The sequence below is a fragment of the Martes martes genome (genome assembly GCF_963455335.1).
Source record: "Martes martes genome assembly, chromosome: 6".
Taxonomy (NCBI): domain Eukaryota; kingdom Metazoa; phylum Chordata; class Mammalia; order Carnivora; family Mustelidae; genus Martes; species Martes martes.
In genome coordinates this window covers 120,569,433-120,581,088 of record NC_137893.1, presented here as the reverse complement: position 1 = coordinate 120,581,088, position 11,656 = coordinate 120,569,433, and the positions used below count along the sequence as shown (strand labels likewise).

Sequence of the window (11,656 nt, the reverse complement as noted above, 5' to 3'; positions counted from 1 at the left end):
CTGTCACTGGTACACTAATGAGATGACTTGGCCGAGGGTCTTAGACAGTTCAGGTTGGGGCTGGTGACCAGGAGGACCAAGCCATGACTAGAGTTGGAGCCATAAGCCTCAGTCCCCAATCTCTGCGGAGAGGCTCTGGAGGCTGACCTCCATCCCCAACAGCCCGTGACTGAATCAAGCGTGCCTATGTCATGAAGCTTCCATGAAGACTGCTCCACAGTGGGGTTCACAGAGCTTCTGAAATGGCAAACACGTCCACGTGCTCCGAGGGGGGCACATTCCGAGTCCACAGGGACAGAGGCTCCTGCACCGGGACCTGCACGCTCCCACACTCCCGAGCCTCCTCATCTGGCTGCTTGTGTGTGTCCTTATAATAAACCATAATAGCCAGCATGGAGTTCTCCTGAGACCTAGGAGTCCTTCTAGCAAACTACTGAATGTCCAGGGTATGCCCAGCTTTGTAGCCAACTTGAACAACAGTGCCGGGCATGTGGGAACCTGAGAGTTGAGACTTGCCCGTGAGCTGAGGGCAACTTGCAGGGTGAGTCCTCCCACCTGAGCTCACCCCAGGTCGACAGGGTCAGGTGTGAAATGAATGAATCAGAGGACACCCAGGTGGTGACAGGGAATCAGAGAGCTGGTCAGTTGGGGGAAGAAACTCTCTCTGCTCCACAAAGAGAAACTGAGAGTTAGAGCAAGCAAGTAACCTGTACCTCATCTCATCCAGGAGCAAAGGAGAAGCAGAATGGAAGCCTGTCTATCATGTCCGTCCGCCTGCGACCTGTTCAGCGTCCTGTTGAGAAAGGAGACAGCAGGCCCAGCATGGAGTCACAGATACCACACACCACCGAGACCATCAAACTTAACCTACCGCGGCTTCAGCTCTCAGGTTCCCATGTCCCTGGCACTGTTGTTCAAGTTGGGCAGTGGTCCCGTGAACGCTGACAGATGCTAGAGTGTCTCGCCCCAGAACATCGCCACACACGGGAAACAGACACATTCACATGACACATCGGTGCACACAGACCACTCACGTCTTGCAGACCCGGGGCTTCTCGTCCTTGCAAGAACAAAGGAGGGCAAATCTGCCCCGAGCCATCAGGCCACCAGCCCACCTCACCACTGCCCATGTTTGTGAGCGAGAACTGAGGTGGACGACAGCTGGGACTGATCACGTAGTGTAAGGGGAACGAGAGGACAGCTGTCATTGATTACCCACTTGTTCCCTCTGCCAAACCTGAGCGCCTACAGAGCACCAGGTCAAGATGCAGCCTCAGATCTGTGCTCCAAGAACGACAGTTAGGCATTCTCTCTCCCCCAACACCCCAGCGGCCTTCCGACATGAGGAGAATTCCACAGTCAGGGCTTCGGAAGAGACCGCCTTCCTCCACAGCAGAGGAAGACCTGTTCCCCCACATCCTTCCAGTGGAACCCGGCCTGAGGCTCCACCAGACAGGGGAGCACACGCTGGACCCGACTCACGACCTGGGGAGAGAGAGAGGCTGCCACTGTGCACGGTGTGTTTGACAGGGGGCATGAGTGGCAGTGTGTACCCCAGGCCCACGAGCAGCCACAGTGGCCCGTGTTCCGACCCAACCGAGTCAGCGGTGCTAGTGGTGACCACTGTGCCCTCGGCAGAGGCCGGGGTTCCCGTGTGAGACGCAGCCGGACCGGCCACTGCAGGTGTGCTCCTGGCTGCACAGCCTAGCCTGTTCCATGACCGTCCCCAGGAACACGTTACGTCCACACAAGATGCACGTGTGTATGCGTGTGTGTGCACTACCTTCTGTCCAAGTTCGAGCAGGGCTGGGTTCCAGGGTTTGCTCCGAGGAACAGCTGCAGAGAGCAAGCGTTCAGAGATGCTCGTCATCCCAGCTGTGAACCGCTCCCTAATCCTCCCCCTGATGACACCCCATGACGAAACAATGCCGTAAATCTCACACATCAAACCTCATGACAGCAAACGTCCTCCCTCTCTTGATGGGGGAAAAAACATAGTAAATGCAATTTTAATGCCCCTCCCACCCTGGCCTGCTCTCCTCTCTGACCTCAGTGGCTCCAGATCCATCTGAGCACCAGGCTTGCTTGTGGAGCTTCTCAGAACACACGGGCCTCTCCCCAGACCCACAGACTCCAAGTATTCGGCACAAGGTCAAGGAATCACCTGTTTAACAAGCCCTACAAGCAAGGCTGAGGCGCAGCCATGGGGAATCCTAATCTACATTCCTGCTGCTAAAAGTGTGATGGGAAGACCAGCAGCCACCACACCTTGTGGAAAATACAGACACTTCAAACACATTTCCCAGATGTAAACCACAGTGTGTCCCGTATCTGGCACACAACCTACGCCAGTCAAGAGCTGGCCAGTATGGAGCACCTCCCTGTTCCAGAGGCAGTACCTTCACTAATGTAGCCTCAGACACCTGCTGCTCTACAGCCCACCCAGCACAGACACCCCTCTCGCTGCCCCCATGCCCTGAACTTCCTCACCACGCTGCACCCCTGCCTCCCTTCCTCCCCGCTCTCACAGCACCTCCCCTGCACACCAAGTACATTCCCATTTTCAACAAACCACCATCCTTGACTCACAGATGCTATTTCCCAACTGAGCAGAATTGCAGGAGACTCTGCTTCCTAACTCCTTGACCTTGGACTGGAGCCAGCACAGGATCGCTAGGGCAGAGGTGGGCAAGCAGAGGATGGAAACCTAACAGGAACTAATTCAAAACAAGAAATTCAGGCAGGCCTCTTGTCTGCTAATCCAGCTAATCCAGAATCTGTTCCTCAAAGAAGACTGGGAAAAAGATGGAAAGAACAACTGAGCCCCAGAAGAAGGGCAAGAGCTAAATGAGTCTCAGAGTAACCCCTCGATACCACAGATGCCTGGGCATGGGGGCCGCCCTGGGCCTGTGGAGACTCCGACGGGCCAACTGCCTCCTGCCGCTGTCAGGCAGGAGACACCCAAAGCTGAAGGAGACCAAACTCCTACTTGAATGTGAAAATAGGCCTAATCCTCTCCAGAAACAAAGAAACAACAAATAAATACCCAAAGATGGGCTGAGGCCCCAACCCAGGCCTGAACCAAGGCTTTCCTGGCCATACAACATTGCTGCCCACAGTTAGTCCCGGACGCAGGACAAGGTCTGGGTGATGTCCAAGTCTCTGCGATCACAGAGACTGTCCTAGAAGGACAGGTCCCACTAGAAGGATGAGGACAAAAGAGCAGAGAAACTCCCCAGCTGAGCGGTGACCGTGTCACACCCACACTGAACTGAGCACCAACACGGTTCTTCACAGCCTTCTCCTGTCCCCACCTAGAGGAGACCCAGCACACCAAACCTGCTGATTCTGGAAGGTTCTCAATGCGTCCATTCATTTCCTCTCTCAGACTTCAGGAATCCTCTCCTTTAACTAACTGATCCACTCCTCATGACAAGAACTGGAAAAAAACAACTGACATCCAGGGTCCTATTTTCAACAAGGAAGTAAGAAGTTGTAGCTCAGTGTCACACTAAGTAAAGACAGGGATGGAGATGGGCCACTCTTCCTTGGCCGGAATAGGAAAGCAGATGAGGAAAGAGAACACGGGTCGATCTTGTTTGGGGGGCAAGGGGTCGGGGCAGGGAGATAGTCACGTGGGAGGGGGACCTGTCTCCCCACCTCCTCACATTATGTTAATAGGAACACGAACACATTCAAATGTCCTTTGCAGAAAGAGAAATCAGGGGTGTTGATGTCACAAGATGGGAAAGTGAACACATCTTGCATTACTTGGTCCCCCACAAGGCAGCTGGCTTACTCTGTGAAAGCGAACAATCATGAACAGATTCAGGTCAGTCATATATGTGTGGACTTTCTCAACAGTCCACCACATGCTCAAAATATCCACTCAAAGAATCCCCACAACCCAGTCATGGCCCCGTTCTCTCTCCCCTCCCCATGTCAGGCCCTCTAGGGTCTTATCTTCGGAAGCAGAGGGAGCCCTGGGGACTGTCACTGCCTGGGGAAGAACAGACAGAATGTGGTCAGAGCCCACAGGATATGAAACTAAAGGATGAGCTGTGGGGTGGGTGAGCTCCCCATGGGGTCCCATCTACACTGTCTCAGGGTCTCAGGGATCACCCCTCCATACTCACTCACAGCCTAAGCATAACTGCTTCCTCTTCCACCTGGGGAAAGGAAACATCCCAGGAGATGCCATGGGAGAGGCCAGACCCAAGATCCTAGATGAAAGGATAGCCTGGACCATAAGGAAGTTTCCAGAACTGTCACTATAGACCTAGGGCAGGATCAGGGACATGAAGAAAAGAGGTGGCAGGGTGAGACCAACCATCCTCCTGCAGTCTGTCCTCAGCAAGGACCTTGCTCTCTGACCTGTGACTGCTGGGAATCAGGTCTGTCACCACATTCATCACAGTGATTAATCTGTCTTTCACTCTCACCTGTGCTTTACTACATGGTGATCTGGCAGTGAGCCCCACAGTGGACGGGCACATGTGTGCAGACAGCAAGTGCCCATAAACAAGGCAGGACAAACTTTTACCTGGGAAAAGAAAACTCAGAGCACCCCCCTTCCCTACCTGGGCTCTCCTTCCTCCACATGACAGTTCCAACCACCACAGCACCAGTGACCACAACAACAACCAGACCAGCCACAATGCCCTTGAAGGTAATGGGGGGCCAAGGAGGGGACTCTGGGAAAAGAGGATAAGGTGAGGGCCTTGACCCGCAGGTCTCAGCTTAGATGCTACTGAAGATCTCCACAACAGTTCCTGATGTCCCTGACAGCAGACTCTTATGACCAGGTTTCCCTTCTTACCACATCTCAAGGTAATGTGCTCAGGCAGCCCCTCATGCTGCACATGGCATGTGCATCTCTGCTCCTCTCCAGAAGGCACCACCACAGCCGCCCACTTCTGGAAGGTTCCATCTCCTGCAGGCCTGGTCTCCACAAGCTCTGTGTCCTGCTGGCTCAGGTCCTCCTCATCACGCTGCCAGGTCAGGGTGATCTCCGCAGGGCCCAGCACCTCAACATGACCTCATGGTCAGACACAAGACGGTAGGCGACACGTGTTTTCAGGGCATCTGAAGAGAAGGGTCAGAAAATTTAGGGAGGAGTTAAGATGGTGGAGATGTAGGAGACCTGAAGTTTATCTGGTCCCTGGAATCAGCTAGATAGTTATCAAACCATTCTGAACACCTAAGAAATCAATGGTAGGTGTGAAGAAAGAAATGCTGCAAGTCTACAAGTAGGAAAGCGACCACTGTTTGGGAGGTAGGAGGTGCGGAGACATGAGTCCAGGGTGAAATATCGGAGGATACGGCAGAGAGGAGACAGCTGCTTCAGGAGGCAGCTGCCAAGTATTATAAACAGCAGAGCACAAAATCGAGACTCTTAGAAATCTGCTCCAGTGCGGGAGGTCCCTGGCTTAAAGATACTCAAGTATCAGAGTAGGGCGGAATCCGGAATCCGAGGTGGGACAGCATGGCTCAGGATCCCCAGGGTCACAGAAAGAACAGGGATGCCGGAGTGGGCAAAGTTCCCAGGCATCAGAGCGGGAAAGCCGGCTGAATCAGTGAGAGCGCCCACTTTATGCTCGGGTTGCCATAAACAGGGAACCACTGCACAGTTGGGGAAACTATTCTCCCAGTAGGGGCCCAGCAAGTGGAGAAGCACCGGGAGACACCCCCCTCCTCCTCTGGGTGGAACTGCCCGGGGTCCCCCTGCAGGAGTCCGTGAGGTTGGAGTTTTGAAACTCGGTCACGTGCCTGACATAAAAAACGGTTGGCCACAGTCTGGGTGAACACAGAGTTTGTAGGGAAATCAGGGAGACCAGAGTGACTGATTGCTTTTCTGTGCAGCTCACTAAAGAGTGGGCAGTGTGAATTTTCAGCTCCAGAGCTAGAGAGCAAGGTGTAGCCATATTCAACCGGCTGAGCAAGCCGAAAGCCTCCGCGCAACACAGCGCCACCTAGTGGAACTCAGAGCTGCTTATACTGAGCCCAGCCTCTGCGCAAGGGAAGTGCAATTCCACCAGGGCAAAGTCCACCTGAGAATCAGCTCAAGAGGCCCCTCCCCCAAAAGACCAGCAAGGACAATTGGCCGGCACCAAGTTGACTGATCATAGGGGCTCCAAAGCTTCCACTCTTGGGGAAAACCGTATATAGCATTCATGGTTTGTTTGTTTGTTTGTTTGTTTTCTTTAGTCTTTCAGTATTATTTTTTCAGCTATTTTTTTAATTCCTTTTTTAAAATTTTTACATATACATTATTCTTTAATTATTTGTTTCCTTCTGTTGAATTTTATTTTGTTTTTGTATAGATATGTTTTTCTTTCTTATTTTGGGATCTAGTTTCTCTTAATAAGCAGACCAAAACACACCAAGATCTAGTTTTTATTTTGTTTTTTATTTCTTATTTTGTTATTTTTTTTCTGGCTTGTTTTGTGTTTTTTTTATGTTATTGTTTTTTTTTCTCTCATTCTTCTATTCTTTTCTGGACAAAATGATGAGATGGAGACATTCACCCCAAAAGAAGGAACAGGAAACAGTACTTACTGCCAGGGATTTAATCAATATGGATATAAGATGTTTGAACTAGAATTTAAAACGACTATAAAGATTCTAGGTGGGCTTGAAAAAAGCATAGAAGACACTACAGAATCTCTTACTGTAGAAATAAAAGAACTAAAATCTAGTCAGGCATTTAAAATGCTATTACCAGGTGCCTGGGTGGCTCAGTCAGTTAAGCATCTGTCTTCAGCTCAGGTCTGATCCCAGGGTCCTCTGATCGAGCCCCACATCAGGCTCTCTGCTCAGTGGGGAGCCTGCTTCTCCCTCTGCCTGCCTGTCCCCCTGCTTGTGCTCTTTCTCTCTCTCTCTCACTCTCTCTCTCAAATAAATAAAATCTTTAAAAATAAAATAAAATAAAAATGCTATTACTGAGATGCAGTCCCAAATGGAAGCAATAAAAATGAAGGTGAACAAGGCAGAAGAGCGAGTCAGTGACACAGAAGATAAAATTTTGAAAAAAAGGAAACTGAAGAGAGAAAAGAAACAATTAGATCACGAAGGGAGACATAGAGGACACAGTGATTCCATAAAGTGAAATAATATCCATATTATAAGAGCCCCAGAAGATGAGGAGTGGAAGAAAAGGGCAGAAGTTTTATTTGAACAAATTATAACTGAGAAATTCCTAATCTGGGGAAGGAAACAGCATTCAGGTCCAATGTCCAGAAGGCACAGAGAACTCCCCTCAAAATCAATAAAAATGGGTCAACACCTTGACATATAATAGGGAAGCTTGCAAATTTCAAAGATAAAGAGAAAATGCTGAAAGCACCTCAGGACTAGAGGTCCTTAACCTACAAGGGTAGAACATAAGGCTGGCAGCGGATGTGTGCACAGAGACCTGGCAGGCCAGAAAGGACTGTATGATATATTCAAGGTGCTAAATGGGAAAAATATGCAACCAAGAATACTTTATCCAGCAATGCTGTCACTCAGAATAGAAGGAAAGAAAAAGATTGTCCAGGAAAAACAAAAACTACATGAATTTGTGAATACTAAGTCACCCATTGCAAGAGATATTAAAGGGGGCTCTTCCCGGGTGGGGAGACGGACGGGTCCCACAGCCCCATCCGTGGGGATCGGGGCTGCAACCTAGACCCGGGCCCACATCGCTCACCAGCCTCGCTCTGGTTGTAGTAGCCCCGCACGGTGTGCAGGCTTACTCAGAAAGTCTGTGGGGGTGTCCTTGGCGCCCCGCGTCTCCTGGTCCCAAAACCCCAGCCCCTCCTGCTTCACCCACGGCACTCGCAGCTCCATCCTCGGATCATCCGCAACGCTGTCGAACCGCACGAACTGCGTGTCGTCCACGTAGCCGATTTCCCAGTACCCGGGCTCCCCACGGCCGGGTCTGGACACGGCGGAGCCGAAATACCTCAGCGAGTGGGAGCCTGCGGGCGTGGAGGGGCTGAGACCCCGCCCGACACTCCTCCCAGCGCCAGGCCGGGGGCCCAGGTGGAGGGGGCCAGGAGGGCAGGGGGAGGGGGCACCGAGTGCGAGAGAGCAGGGCAGAGGCGGGGAGGGACCGACCGGGGAGCACAGGCCCGGGTGGGGCCAGGGGCAGGGACAGCGAGAGGTGCCTTCCCCCGGGATCCCGCGTCCCCGTCCGGAGGTCCCCTAGCTCCCACCGCAGAGGCTCTTTCCTCCCACCCCGCACTCACCCGCCCAGGTCTCGGTCACGGGACCGACAGCAGCAGGAGGAGTATTTGGGGCTTTACGACTCGCATTCCTGGGGTCTGGAGAATCTAAGTCCCAGCGGATCGGTGGCACCGACAAGCCGGGAACCGCGGTGACGCTGACTGGCTTCTCTAGAAACCGGGCGCGCAATGGGAGTGAGAGCTGGGACTACGTCATGAGTATCCAGGCAGGAGGACACGACACAGGTTGTGAGAGGGAGAAGAGAAACCCGGGAATAACGGCCTAGGCTTCCCTGCCCCAGACACTGATCTCAGGCCTGGGACTATCAGAGCCAGGCCTTCCGGGAAGCCCCTGCTTCCTCTCCACCTGCACCCCAGGCCTGGCCCAAGGTCTTTCTGGAAGAGACACCAGGGAGAGACACCAGGCAGGGATCAGCCCCTTTTGTCCCTTTCCGTTTCTGGAATTCCTCAACTTGAGCCTCCTTACCTCTCCTCCGGACTCTTCTAAAGGAAAACCCACTCCCAAGAAACTGGATGCCAGAGAGTGAGCAATGGAGATGAAGGGACAGGGGTTTTCTCTTTAAGTCTGAAGTCACCATGGAAAGCCCGAGCTGGAGATTCCTATAGCTATCAGTTTCCTTTTTATCAATTAACTACAGTGGTAGCACAACCTTGATAACCCCTGAACATCAGAACCTACTCCATAAAGTGATTTTGCCCCTTCCTACAGAAATGTCTAAACAACACTGCAGTAAAGGCTCACAAAACTCCTAAGTTGTACTTTGTCAGACAGTGTAACTGTGATGCCAAACTGTTGTCCGGTTTGGTTTAGTGTTTGAAATGAGAAGAAACTCACCTCACATTTAATGACACAGGCAGGTTGAAAATAAATGGATGTTTTTATATACTAACACAGGTTACATGGAAACCAAAATTTAAAACACAATGCTATCTAAAGTTGTTACAAAGAAAATGAAATACTATGTATACACTTAACAAAACACGTAAAGGATCTGAATGCTGAAAATTACAAAATGCTAACAAAAGAACTCAGAGCCATAATATGCTCATGAATAAGAAGATTCAATTTAGTTAAAAAGTCCGTTTCCTCCAAATTGATCTATAGGTTTAATGCACTTCTTGCCAAAATCGCAGCAAGGTTTTTTTGTAGACATAGACAAGGTTATCTAAAATGTATATGGAAAGCCATGGAACCTAGAATAGCTAACACATTAGAAAAAGAAAGATAAAGTGAAGAGAATCACTCTATTTGATATTAAGGCTTATGATTTGGCTACAATAATTAAGACAGTGTAATGCTGGCAGAGAAATAGACATATAAGTCAATGGAACAGAATAGAGAACCCAGGAATAGGCCCACACACATGCTCAGCTGAGTTTTGACAAAGGCACAAAGGCAATTCAACGCAAAAGGATAGTGTTTCCAATAAATGGTGCTAGAGCAATTGGGCATCCACAGACAAAAACACATAAGCAAATAAAACCCAAGGCTAACTCAATCACTTTATAAAATTAATTTAAAATAAATAATGGAACTTATACATATATAACATTTAAAAGTATAAAATTTTTAGAAAAGGGGTGCCTGGATGGCTCAGTCGGTTAAGCGTCTGCCTTCTGCTCAGGTCAGGATCTCACATCAGGTTTCCTGCTCAGCAGGGAGTCTGCTTCTCTCTCTCTCTCTCTCTCTCTCCCCCTCTGCCCCTCCCCACAGCTCGCTCTCTCTCTCTCTCTCTCTCTCTCTCTCTAAAATAAATAAATAAAATCTTTTTTGGGGCGCCTGGGTGGCTCAGTGGGTTAAAGCCTCTGCCTTCAGCTCAGGTCATGATCCCAGGGTTCTGGGATCGAGCCCCACATTGGGCTCTCTGCTCCACGGGGAGCCTGCTTCCTCCTCTCTCTCTGCCTGCCTCTCTGCCTACTTGTGATCTCTGTCAAATAAGTAAATAAAATATTTAAAAAAACAAAATAAAATCTTTTTAACAATTGTTAGGTGTCTGGGTGGCTCAGTGTGTTAAGCCTCTGCCTTCGGCTCAGGTCATGATCTCAGGATCCTGCGACGGAGCCCTGCATTGGACTCTCTGCTCAGCGGTGAGCCTGCTCCCCACCACCCCCCACCCCCGCCTGCCTCTCTGTCTATTTGTGGTCTCTCTCTCTGTCAAATAAATAAATAAAATCTTTTAAAAATTATTAGAAAAAAAGAAAATCTTTGGGATATATCTTGACTGTGGTTATAGATGTACAAACCTCCATATATGATTAGGTTCCATAGAATTAAACACATACCCAGATAAGCACAAGTAACACTGGCAAAACCTGCCTAAGAGCAGTGGATTGTATCAGTGTTAATATTCTGGTTGTAATACTGACTACGGTTTTGCAAGGTGTTACCACTGAGTAAAAGTTTCTCAGGATCTCTATTATTTCTTATAATTGCGTGTGAGTCTTCAGTTAGCTCAAAGTAAAAAACATTAATTTTTAAAAACACTTGCCCCCTCCCAAAAAAAAAAAAAAACGAAAACAGAAACAACAAAACTCTTGTGCCTCTAATTAAAGCCCAAACTTATTAGTTTCATACTCCTAGCTCCCTACAAACAGACCCCAAATTCCCTTTTAAATCTTACCTTCCACAAGCTGTCTGCACACACCGGCTTAATAACTGGATATTCTTGGGAGTTCCGTATGTCTGCCTCTCCGCTCAGCTCATCCCCCAGCCCAGTCCCCTCATCCATACTCCCCAGTTCTACTCTTCTTCAAGGTTTACCTCTAGATGGTACGTCCAGCTGGAAGGAATCCCTCCGAGTTCCCAGGCACCTTCTCACCTTGTGTTAAAGCTTTGTAGGTGCTTGTTTTCTATTTTCCACAGAGCTCTGAGCTTTTGTCTCACAGAGCTGAGATCCTTTAGTTCTGATTCCCCACAGGTGCTAGTAAGCACCAGCAGGTCCAGCTATTGTATTTTCTTTTCTTCTTTTTTTACTTACTATTGTTTTATTTACATTCAATTAATTAACATATAATATATTATTAGCTTCAGAAAGTAGAGTTCAGTGATTCTTCAGTTGCATATAACACCCATCACGTGCTCATTACATCACGTGCACTCCTTAAAGCCCATCGCCCAGTTACCCCATCCCGCCACCCACCTCCCCTCCAGCAACCCTCAGTTTGTTTCCTAGAGTTAAGAGTTTCTTATGGTTTATCTCCCTCTCTGATTCCATCTTATTTTTTCCCCCTCTCTTCCCTGTGATTCTCTGTTTTGTTTCTTGAAACAATCTGCATTCCATAGCCCTCAGTTTGTCTGTGTGAGTTCCCCTCATATCCTCAATACATGGAAGCAGGAGGAAGCAGTTTGATACTATGAACAAACTTGAAGCAATTCAAAGTTGCCAGGTTCCATGAAGTCAAAATGCCCTTCACCAGTGCTCTAGCAT

The 11,656-nt window shown here is 49.4% G+C and overlaps 1 pseudogene across 1 annotated transcript; it reads right to left on the bottom strand.

Moving 5' to 3' along the window:
* Positions 1–3,959: 3,959 nt before the first annotated feature.
* LOC308344398 (popy class I histocompatibility antigen, alpha chain E-like) lies at positions 3,960–11,356 on the bottom strand (annotated as a pseudogene). The gene is made up of 5 exons: positions 11,352–11,356; positions 7,737–7,999; positions 4,820–5,085; positions 4,581–4,694; positions 3,960–4,000 (listed from the first exon to the last, which is right to left on the bottom strand). The product of its transcript is annotated as a popy class I histocompatibility antigen, alpha chain E-like (transcript).
* Positions 11,357–11,656: the final 300 nt, after the last annotated feature.